The sequence below is a fragment of the Macrobrachium rosenbergii genome, chromosome 10 (assembly GCF_040412425.1).
Source record: "Macrobrachium rosenbergii isolate ZJJX-2024 chromosome 10, ASM4041242v1, whole genome shotgun sequence".
NCBI classification, from domain to species: Eukaryota; Metazoa; Arthropoda; class Malacostraca; order Decapoda; family Palaemonidae; genus Macrobrachium; species Macrobrachium rosenbergii.
The window spans coordinates 10,270,308-10,282,807 of record NC_089750.1 but is presented as its reverse complement, the minus strand read 5'-3'; the positions used below and the strand labels follow the sequence as shown (position 1 = coordinate 10,282,807).

Sequence of the window (12,500 nt, the reverse complement as noted above, 5' to 3'; positions counted from 1 at the left end):
CTGCTTTCCAGCAGTGATAATAGGTTTTTATTTTATGATACAGAAGAAAATGAAACCACTTTGGGTGAAAGCATAAATGGCACAATATCATAAACTTCCTCTGTGATAACAAACAAGGCCTTACCCCGAACGTCCCAGTAAAAAGTGTGATTTTATTGTGTTGCATCCTACTTCAGTGTTATTAGCCACTCTTTATCAGTGGCATTTTTTCCATTAAAAAACAATAGGTGTGTATATATAGTAAATATATATATATATATATATATATATATATATATATATATATATATATATAGTATTCTATATATATATATATATATATATATATATATATATATATCTATATCTATATCTATGTTCTATTTATATATAATATCTATATATATATATTTACATCTATATATATATATATATATATATATATATATATATATATATATATATATATATATATATATAATGTAACCATATTATATGAAGAGAGAAAAGAGAGGGTAAATCATACACTCCCTCTGGATAGGGCTGAAGAAAGATGAAATGAGAATCACTGGATATTAAATAGAATTAGTAAAGAGACGTAGAGTAAGTGAATTTACTACATACTGAGAGAGAGAGAGAGAGAGAGAGAGAGAGAGAGAGAGAGAGAGAGAGAGAGAGAGAGAAAATGGACGTCATGGGACAAGAATGTTTTGCATAAGAAGACTCTTCACGAGAGCAAGCATAATCCATGAGGAAAGCGGTTCTCCTCGTTTACAGACTTCGGCAGCGTTATAAAGAGTAATTAGAGAATGGCTGCTTTCCCTTTGCTACACTATTGTCTGAGAATGCTTTCATCACTACCAATACAAAGTTAAGGGTAATATCACTTACACAGTAATGTACGTAATGGATTATGGATTATATATCTAAATAATGAACATCAAAATAAACAGAGAGGACGGTAAACACAGTTCAGGGGAGAGGAGACAGAAGGGAAAGTGACTGATGAGAGCTATCGAGGGATGTTCAGCGTAGTCCATCATGTGTGAGGTTTCCTTTGAGGATTTACAGGATTACAGCATGAGGAATGTCCGAATGGTTAAATGTTACACACCTGAAACCAAACGTAATAAATTTTGATGATTCCAACTGAATCGAATTATCCACTTCACAGCAATCGACTTGATGATGAATTTCATTCACAACTGCTTGAATTCATCACTGAGGAAACCAAACACACACACACACACACACACAGAGAGAGAGAGAGAGAGAGAGAGAGAGAGAGAGAGAGAGAGAGAGAGAGAGAGAGAAAGTTTATGTTGTAAGAATCAAATGAACCATTGGAGCCCTAGCTGATGCAGAATAATCAATATGGAAATGGATCATGAGGTTCGCTGATTCGTGGAAATGCTGATGAAGATATAATAGAGACCTGTGGATTGTATTATGATATATAAAGTTTAGAATAACGGGAAAGGAAATTATGCTGTAATTGTATTTGTTAAACTATGAAACTTAACGCCCGAGACGTAATGGTCAGGTTGTAAACTATATTGATTTTTTTATTTGATCTGATGAGCAAGATATTTTCTTTACAACTAGCAAGACAGTAAATGAAAAAATTAACAGAACAACAGAACGATTAAATATCAACACAGAGAAAAATGTACTTAATTCCATTTCAGATAGATATGCTAGTGAGTGTATGCCTTGTAAGAAAGTGACAGTGGTCAAATGGGAAGACGTCACAAAATTATTAAGATAATCAAGACTAGTAAGTATACATGTCAGTCACAGCACTGTAATGTGCTTCAAAATGTGCGTCTGGCTTCCATGTTTCTTTTTTATGAACTAATGGGCAGTGAGAAGCTAAAATAATAATTCAATAACTCCTTAATATTTAAAAGTAACAGATGTAAGTCTTTCATTACGTCATATGAATATTAGCGTTTGTTGATAGCAATGAGCGTCAAATCATTTATATTCTGATTTTAATAAGGTACCTGGCAATTATTCAGCTGCGATGGGTATCATCCTGGGTGGAGATGGGCTTGGAGTTAGCAGCCTTATCAAAAGATAATTGCTTAAGCAAGAAGAAAGACACCTGATGTTGTCATCCGTCAGAGGAAATGGGTTATAAGTAATATGTATATATATATATATATATATATATATATATATATATATATATATATATATATATATATATATATATATATATATATATATATATATATATATATGTATATGTAATATATATATGTATATATATATGTATATATGTATATGTATATATATATACATATATATATATATATATATATATATATATATATATATATATATATATATATATATATATGTGTTTTTATGTGTGTGTTTTTGTTTTGTGTGTTTTATTTCCTTCACTTCCTTCTTTTTCTTTTACGAGACTATCTCTCTTCAAGTTGAGCCACTAACGAAATGGACTGCTCGGCCGAGAGGTTAATGAGTGCCATAAATCAGTTAAGTGGATTCACTCGGTGTAACTTCTCCAGAGATGCCTTGCCTTGCCTTGCCAGTTACCAGACTCATTTAGCCCCTAAGGAAAACAAGTCGGTGTGAGAGAGTCAACCGAACACACACACAGACTGACAGACAGAGATGCCTTTTGTAGCTAATACTGAATTTTTGCTTTTCTTTACTGATGTATTTTATTAAGAGGGTGATTTTTAAGGCCTTTATCATAAATGAATGGTCAATAAATTATTACAGTAACAATAAATTTATACTATACTGATGAGTGAAACTGAGTAAATGTGGTAAGAGCATACTTTAGATATCATGTATTACACATATGTCTATTACATTATTCTGAACTTACTTTCCCATAATTCAGCAGAGGGCCAGATACTCCTGGATTCAAACATTCATGAGGAAAAATGGATTGATCAAATAACTTTGAAATTTCATTTCTTCGGTGCCTGATAGACAGCACCTATTACACTGTAACTCCAGCGCCATCATGATTATCTGATGATGGGAATATTTGCTTAGATTCCGAAACTGACGCAAGGGATCAGAAATTTCTGAATGAGTATTTCTTAAAAAAACTAGGAATGAATGTCTTCGCTCGTTAAACATTCGAATTCGCATGTGTAGAGAACTGTCTTCGACGAGGTGGAACTGGAACTCTTAACTTTTTTTTAATGACTCGAAGAATCAAGGTAAATGCTCCAAGTTATGGTGAATCACGTTGATTCTTAAAATATTTTCTATAATGACAAGGGTATTTAAATTTTATCAAGGATAAACACTGCTGCGCCTCTTCTCACATAAATGTAAATTGTAGTTGCTGATCCACGTATCCCATAAACTGAAGTGGCTCAACATTTTCTATTAGTGTTTTTAAGTGCAGATATTGGTAAAAAAAACTCTAGAAATATCTTTCCAAAGCCAATACCATTCATTCTATTGCCATAAAATCCTTACCAGAAAATCCTTCTTTTAACCAGACGAATATCGCAGAACTTCTGAAAGGATGGTGTTCCCAGATTCAGACCAATCCACTTATTCAACCACGTCCCGAGAATCTGGAGGTTATGGAAATAAAAACGTTAGATTTCAGTAAACACTGTATGTACCAAATACGTTTACACCCGTCCTTTACGATAATATGATTACGGTAAAAGCCACGTATTGTAAAGTACTAGTAAAAACTGTCAGTTTTAAAAATAATAATGATAACTGCACCACAACTAATAATTTTGACCATGCTAAACCACATAGCTGAATACAATGAATAAATAAATTCCTAGGTTTTCTGAAAACTATGTGAGATTTAGGTGGGAGTTTCAGCAATGTAAGCATACGTAAAAGAAAGGATTGTTAAAATTACGTGACCCCAGACAAGCAATTTCATTTCGGACACGGATTGGGCTGGAAACAAAGGCTGAGAATTTGAATACAATATACAAACCAGAAAAATTATATCAAATAAAAAGGCAACAACTAAAAGTCGTTCCTTGGGGAGACAATGGAAAGACATCGGTTTCGCAGACCGAGACGCAATTGTTTGGAGTCACTTGGGGAATCCTTTGGTCCCGGTTATTGGCGTCCCTTGTTTGGAAAAGGATTTTGGGAGATGCTTCCTTTCAATAGAAGTCACTTTTTATTCAGACTATCAACGACAAACCCCTGGGATTCCTGAGACTCACACGCTGTTTCGGTATATGTTCTCTGTGTTGAGGCATGTGCGAATTAATTTTTTTTTTCTTTGTTATCAACTTTTCATTATGAATCAAAAAATTAAAAAAAGGAAATATATGTTTCTGTCTTTCAATTACCATTAAATGAATAACGTGACCATTTGTATACGTTGAGTAAAAAGGTATCATTTCTAATATGTAGAATGAGAGCATTTCATCCATGACGTGTTAGATGGATATTATTTCTCCACTGAATTTTACTGTGATTTGTAATTTAATCTTTATGTGATTTGGAATCGAATCATTACGTGATTTGCAAATGATTCTTTATGTGATTTGCAATTTAATCTCTATGCGACCTTGTTATCGTGTTTCATATATGAACATTTTCTTTTCTGAGAGCTTTCCTTGCAAATAAGAAAAATACTAACGACTATATACTTTCAGCTGTTGATTTTAGTATACAGTATTTATGAGTACTACCTCATGACCAAAAGAGTACTGATTTACAAGAAGAGGTTTATGATATATCCTCTTATTTATTTTTTCCTCTTGTTCTTTCTTTTTCCCCCTAGCTTTTTCTTCGTTAATTTCCTCAATCTGATTTTCTTCTCTTTTTTATGTTTTCCATATCTTCCTTCATCATCTGTCCCCACTACTTTTTCTCCTATCTGTTCCTCTTTCCGCATTTCAGATAATCCAGAAATATTCCTCCTTTCATTCCATTCCAATATATCCTTGTCTACATCCTCTTTCCTTCAACCACCGTTCCCTTTCCCCACTTTTCGTTCCCACCCAGCCATTTTTCTCCCCTTCCTCTTTCACTCCAAACCCTTTTTTCCGCCGTTTCCGGGTCTTGTTGATCTCTGCATTACCGAGGAAGATTTTTGAACTGAATTTCCCGAGATATTCGCGGAGCCCTTTGAGTGCCAATTCGCCGTTAACACTGACGTTGCTTTGCAAAATTCCTCAGCCTTATATATTCTTTTCTGGTCCGCGTTTCACCTGGATTTCCCTGGCAGTTGTTTTTTTTTTCTTATTCCGTAACGGAGATCCGGAGAAAATTCGCGATAAAACATAAGTGAGGAAAACAGGAATAGCTCGAGGTTTGGACTGGTGCTACGAATGTCTTCTTGATCATCATGTTTGAAGCATTTTTTTTAATAATTCATTTTCTACAACAGTTATCTTTAAATCACTTACGTGCGATTGTACTGAATTGAATTTTATTGAATACAGAATTTAGGCTGAAGGCCAAGCACTAGCACCTATGAGGTCATTTAGCCCGGAAACGGAAACGGACAGTAAAAGGTTTGAAATGTGTAACAGGAGGAAAACCTCGCAGTTGCACTATGAATCAATTGTTAGAAGAGGGTGAAAAGTAAGACGGAAGAAAGATAATATGAAAGGGGGTACAGTAAAAGGAACGAAAGGGGTTGCAGCTAAAGGCCGAAGGCACGCTGCAAAGAACCTTAAGTAATGCCTACAGTGCACCGCATGAGGTGCATTGACGGTATTAACCCCCTACAGGGTATGTGCGATTGTAGCAGTTATTCTAATTCCTTCCAATGCATTATGTTTATACTCTGCGCTGTTCATACAAGGTGTGAGGCTGTATTACCTAGTGTACATACCCTTGCCTGTATCCGCAAAAAAAAAACAAAAACACACACACGCATAAACATAAAAGGTTTCCCAATCCTAATTTTTATATATATTATCTTCCTTTGGAATTTAAAGTATATTCGAATTCTTTGAAATATATTTTTCATTATCGTATCAATAGGATAATCATGTTTCAGCTTTCAGGAAGATCTGGAAATAGTTTTCTGATGTAAATATCTGATAATAAAAAGCAAAAGATTTATAAGTGAACAAAAATCAAAGATTCGTGTTCTGCTTCGTTAATCGTCGTGTTTCTTCTTTACGGGCTTTACATGAGAAAGACATTGCATTAAAAGAATTAATGTTAAGAAGAGAATGGTACTTATCGTGCAATCATTAATAAAATATCTAAACCCTTTCAGTTAAATATAGTGTTAAATTGACGTCTGGGGTTCTTCCAACTACTTTTCCTTGAACAAGGACAATTATATTCTTTGTATTTTGTTATAAATAACAATATAATTGATTTAGAAACTAAGATAATTACTGTATCTGTATTCTTTTGTTTAGCGTCATGAACCTTGTGTGTGTAACATATAACAAGAGTTTGAATTTTGTAACATCGTGGTTTCAAAATCCGATTTATTTTTGTTTTGTAAAATTCTAGAGCTCTCATAATCAATTGTTGTAACGACATCAACTGAAAATGAAGTTTAAGACCATACGTTTTTAACACAATATTATGGAAATTACAAGTCGGTGATTATCGGTGTTCGAAAATTCCACTAAAGTCAAAGATTTTTGTCCAGCAGAACTATTTTCAAAAATGAATCTCGTCAACACACACTTAATAGGGTTTCATAATTTTCCACTGGATTTTATTACTACGCCAACAATGTTTTTGAGGAAATGTCAGAGCCACCTCATCGGAAATGTAAAGTAATTGAACTTAGAAACATTCAAATCACCGCTGAAGCAGTTAATCAGAATTAATTCCCAATTCCCCAGGACTCTGCAATTGCGGGAATTCGAATTTCATGTTGTTGTAACACACTGAAACGCTTTATTAGATTTCAGGGACAGAGATCTTACTTTGAATCTCTTGAGATCTCAGAGAGGAAGGGAAGTGCTTCCAATGGCCATGAAGCTAAGAACAACTGAGCCAGACATGACTGAAAATTGTATTTGCCTTAAATCACTACACTTTATCAGAACAGATCTGTGATAATTAGTGGATGTCTACCAGCCTGGGACTGTCTCAATAACTTATTGGAATATTTTCACAAGATATCTCATTTGCTAGTCCTTTCCTTTGCAGCTGCACTGACAGTTTTATCATGTATAATACCACGACAAGGTAAGAAAATCAAATTTACAATGCTTCCCCAGACGCTTGTTTATTGGATTTAAAATAATTTCTGTGACTGGCCGGTTTTAAGTTATAAGGTGGGTTGTATTTGCATATTTTCAAAAGAAAAATCTTCCTGAAGATATTTAATATTTGACTTGAACTGTTATCGCTTTCAGTTAGACCGAACATGAAAACTCAACTTACAGCAAGAGAAATAACGATAACATCTGACAATAAAGTCGAATAAAATATTTGTAACGTTTCTTTGTTGCTATTGCTTCGTGTAGCAGAAAATGGAAATTATCAACATAATACTATCGGCAAAGCTTAATTATGCAGGTGAGCAAGACCTACTATATTTTTAAAAAGATTTGAAAAAAAACTCTGAAAGGTGGTTTATTACAAATTTTAATCTCTTAAGGAAAGTTTTTACCTTCAAAGGCAAGCTAGGGTGCTCGTTTTATCAACTTTAATTACTGATATAGCATAAACTGCATCACGCTAGGCGCACCTGTTACGAAGAGGATAAAAAAAACTTGCTACTGTTTAAAGGGTCCTTTTTGGATTAGGAAAGGAATCGAATCCTCTGATCCCCACGCTGATAAAAAATATATTCCGATTTTGGGTGTACTCCAATTGGAGAATGATCTTATTTTGGCCAAAGAACTTTAGGATTTCCCTACAACAGATTCCCGCATTAACCCTATTTATTTTTTGTAAGAGGAGAAAAATTATATATATATATACATATATATATATATATATATATATATATATATATATATATATATATATATATATATATATATATATATATATATATATGATATATATATATATATATTACTGTTGTATATATATATATATATATATATATATAATAGTCAAACTAGTCCATTGAACAAGTTTGGAGCAAGCCGGAATTTTTACACATAAGTTTACTCATAAACTTGTGCTAGTAAAAACACACTGCATTGCTGAACATACAACCAGTCAAACTAGTCCATTGAAAAACGGATCCTCAAGTCAAAACTATTTTTAACAAGAGACAATAAACTATTCATAAAGTTGCTTTTCAAAAACACCTTAGGCCCTGTTTTTCGATGGATATAATCCAACAGAAAATGTTTCATAAGATTTATGAAAAACGGATCCTCTCTGAGTCAAAAACAGTTCCGCCTACTAGCAAGAGTCAACGGCCTTGTAAACTGTTTGCATTTAATATAAGTGCTCTGATTTCACCGCAGCGTTTTTATGGCCCCCTATATATTACATGGAATTCTGATTTAACAGAAAATATTTCATATATCATATATATATATATATATATATATATATATATATATATATATATATATATATATATATATATATATATATATATATATATATATATATATATATATATATATATATATATATATATATATATATAATTTATGTGTGTATGTGTGCACAATTAATGCAAATTTCTTGTAATATATAATAGCTTCCTGGTAAATGTCTTAATAGACAAAACCGGTTAGGGCCACATCTTCCGTTTCATTTTTCATTTTGGCACACACACACATTATATATGTGTGTGTGTGTGTTTGTTGTGTAAAAATAATGCAAATTTCTTCTACTGTATGACAGCTTCCTGGAAGTCTTCATAGTCCAAACCGGTTAGGACCATATCTTCCGTTTCATACACAGACACAAATCCATATATATATATATATATATATATATATATATATATATATATATATATATATATATATATATATATATATATATATATATATATATATATATACATATATATATATATATATATATATATATATATATATATATATATATATATATATATATATATATATATATATATATATATATGTGTGTGTGTGTGTGTGTGTGTGTGTAAATCCAGTTCTTTCATGGATAAAGATGTTTGCCAATTTCTATTGGTTAGGGCGTTTCGTTATGATCGCCTCTCGATTCTGCCCTGCCACGGAAAAGATTCGTAATGAAAGGTAAATTGGATGTAGGAAGGTTTTCCACTGGGAAGGGTGGGAGGAGAAAAAAATGAAAATAAGTAAACCAGCTGACTAGTAAGAAAGGTAAACGAAGAAAACTGAAAAGTAAGTTCCGAAGAGGAAGGAGAGAAAATGGGGCGCACTGTATGTTAAAATAAGGAAGGGAAGTAACGACTGGTAAAGAGGAAGAGCTCTACATAAGGAAGCATTGGTAATGTTTCCATGAAGTATATATGTATGTATATATATATATACATACATACCTGTATATATATATATATTTTTTTCGAAATTTTTGAAGTTGCTTTTCGTTTATCGCTGCTCAATTTATTTATATGGGGTTAATCGCCATTGGTGTACCCATAATTGTTAAAATCATTGTATGAAGAACAAATAGCTATAGTATATCAAGTACGTATATATTTTTTTGATATACTATAGCTAGTTTATCGCTGCTATAGTGTATCAAGTAGTTATATAGTATATGGTGTAAGCTAATTGTGGCTATCATTGTATATAACAAATAGCTATATATCAAAGAACTATATAGCTACTATAATATACTATAGTGTACTGGCTATAGTATATCAAGTAGCTATATACCTATTATGAAAATAAAAAGTTGAAGGGGAATCAGGGAGGGGATGGGGAGGGGAGGGGAGGGTTGAAGGGGGAGGGGAGTAGGGGAGGGGGTGAGTGGAAGACGGAGAGGAGACCATACCTTATACAAAAAAACTTCCACCAAAATTTATCGTTAAGCAAGAACACCAAAGATGGCTTTAAGGGCCGGTGCTATTAGAAGTATGTGATTCGGAAATTTCAGAACAGAGGAATGACCAAAAAGTAAGGTTTTTTTTTTTTTTTTTTTTTGGCAAAGGTAAGAAGTTACTCCATCTGTTTTTAGGAACACTTTCCATTTCCTGAGCGTCTGAAACTCGTAAAAGTTGTACCCGCTGGATCGTACCCTAACCGACGAGGGTCAAGGGGGTGGCTGGCCGACCCAGTTTTTCGTAAGTGTCAATTTCTGCGCTCAGTTGATTCGCTTTAATTTCGCTTTTACCTAGAAACAAATATTCCAGTTTTGTCAGAATAAATTCCAAAAATGGTATAACAAAATCAATTTAACTAAAGCTACCGACCGAAAAAAAGTGGAATATATTTTCTTTCTTTTAGAATCACCGCGCTCTCGCTTTCCGCATAAAAATGGAAGAGCGAAACAATGGAAGAGCAAAGGGATAGAACTGAAGTATGTAAAGAAAATTTCCATTATGAATCATCAACAAAACTAATGCCAAAATCAAGGATGATCATTTTAAGCCTTCAAGATTCAAGATTCATTAAACAGCCAAAACATCAAACCTAAAAAAGAGAAAACAAAAGGTTTGCATCAGTTTTACTATCATTACATACACCCATGGTATTATATATATATATATATATATATATATATATATATATATATATATATATATATATATATATATATATATATATATATATATATATATATATATATATATATATATATATCTCTCTCTCTCTCTCTCTCTCTCTCCAACAGTAATGATGCTTTTTGGAAGACGGTTATCTGAAAATCAAGACAGTTTCACTCATATGACATTTTAACCCTACCTTCCTTTCACCTTCTCCCTCAGGTCTCTCTCTCCCCTTAACTTTAAGTTTCTTTGGCCTCCTTTGAATCTCCATTGATTACTTGAACTCCTGAAAAATATTAAGCAGAGGAACTTCCAATAATCTTTATGTCCCACCAGAGTTACAGCGGATTGGAAATATTAAGAAAGTTTAACTAATTTTCATTACAAATACGGAAGAAATTTGTTTAGCGTACGTGATTGTCTTTGATTATTTTTCAAGTTTTGAATAAATAATATATTCATAATACATTAAAGATTTAATTATTTTTTTATCGGATTATCTTTGTTCAAAATATTTTGTATCATGTTCGCCAGTCATTAAAAATTATCAGGATTGCGAGTATAATTAAATTGAATTATATTAATACGACAGTGCTAAATGACCTGATTTACTCAGATATATACGAGTCGTATTCCTCTGCCTAAGAGTAAACAATGTTTCTGAAACCAAATGTCCATTCTGGGTTGCTTCCATGTTTTTCCTCGCACAACCTTGTCAAGTGTATCTGCGTCATTAGGCCATTTATTTACCTTTACTGCTATTATTTTCTTTCGGTGTTTGTTTTTGAGCTCTTTAGTTCAGTCGATCGTTCCCTTTAAGATAATCGAAGCAATTATTCTTCACATCAGATATCATATAATTATATATTTGTGAGTGATTTCCGTTTTTACTCTTTTGTGTACTTGCTATCCTAGTTTTAATTTCAAGTGCTCTTACAATATCAAGACTAAATATATCCGTCAATACTGTCCTTGTTCAAGCTCCCTTTCATTCCACAGTAATGCTGAAAGGTAAACATCCAGTAAAAGCAATAAAGACGAAAAAATATCGATAATTTTTAATGGTGGGTTCTTCTTCATTGGCAGTAAGCAATGTTGGCGGTAGTTTTTCAGACCGAAACTGGTGTTTTAGTGAAAAGTAAATATCTTTCCACAAAACTGAAATAGTCCTGCCTCTGTGTGGATCCACGTGAAATTTCTCTTTTGGAAAATAGATGTCCTCCATATAAGCCCTCTGGACATCAAATAAAAGTCGATGCCATATTACGGGACAAACTGCCTCCCAGGTATTATATTCACCCCAGCTTTATTTGGTCACATTTATTCTATAGCAGTGGTTCTCAACCTGGGCGGCGTCAGCAATTTCCAGGGAGAGGAGGGCGCAAGCCCCTGGGAAAAATGAAAAATTCTCTGATTATATTCGTTATTCTCTTAACGAGATTCGCTAAGAAGCAGTGTCAAGTATCTCACTAATTCATTCCCAAAAGATTAAAAACACCGCTTCTCTTTCGCTTTTTTTTTCCATTTCCTTTAAATCTGGGAGGGAATTTTACTCATAGCTGTAATGGGGCCGTGGAGGGAAGGACCAACTCTTAGAGGGGGCGTGGTAATAAAAAGTTTAAGACCACTGTTCTATAGGAAGGAATGATTAAAAAAGTACAAGAAAATCATTTGTCATTTTAATTTTTAAGCAGATGAATTACTCACGCAAAATAAAATGAAATCATGTCATATAATATAAATCCCATGAAGTGTCATGAAAGAAACTGAAACATATTTTTTGAACGTTCCATTTATATCAATATATAACCAGGGAAAATAATATAATTGTCCGTGGTCGTCTATTTTAAGCATCGTAGGAGCTGATCATTTCAGACAATATGTTCAGTTGGATATAAAAGAACTTGATACGTTCTGT

At 32.9% G+C, this 12,500-nt stretch overlaps 1 long non-coding RNA gene across 1 annotated transcript in view; it reads right to left on the bottom strand.

Annotated features, from left to right (window-relative positions):
• Positions 1 to 3,006: 3,006 nt before the first annotated feature.
• LOC136842971 (uncharacterized) overlaps positions 3,007 to 12,500 on the bottom strand; it is a 24,437-nt gene continuing 14,943 nt past the window's right edge. Inside the window, exon 3 of the long non-coding RNA XR_010854391.1 lies at positions 3,007 to 3,554. This is a non-coding gene — a long non-coding RNA (uncharacterized lncRNA). The remainder of the gene's footprint in view (positions 3,555 to 12,500) is intronic.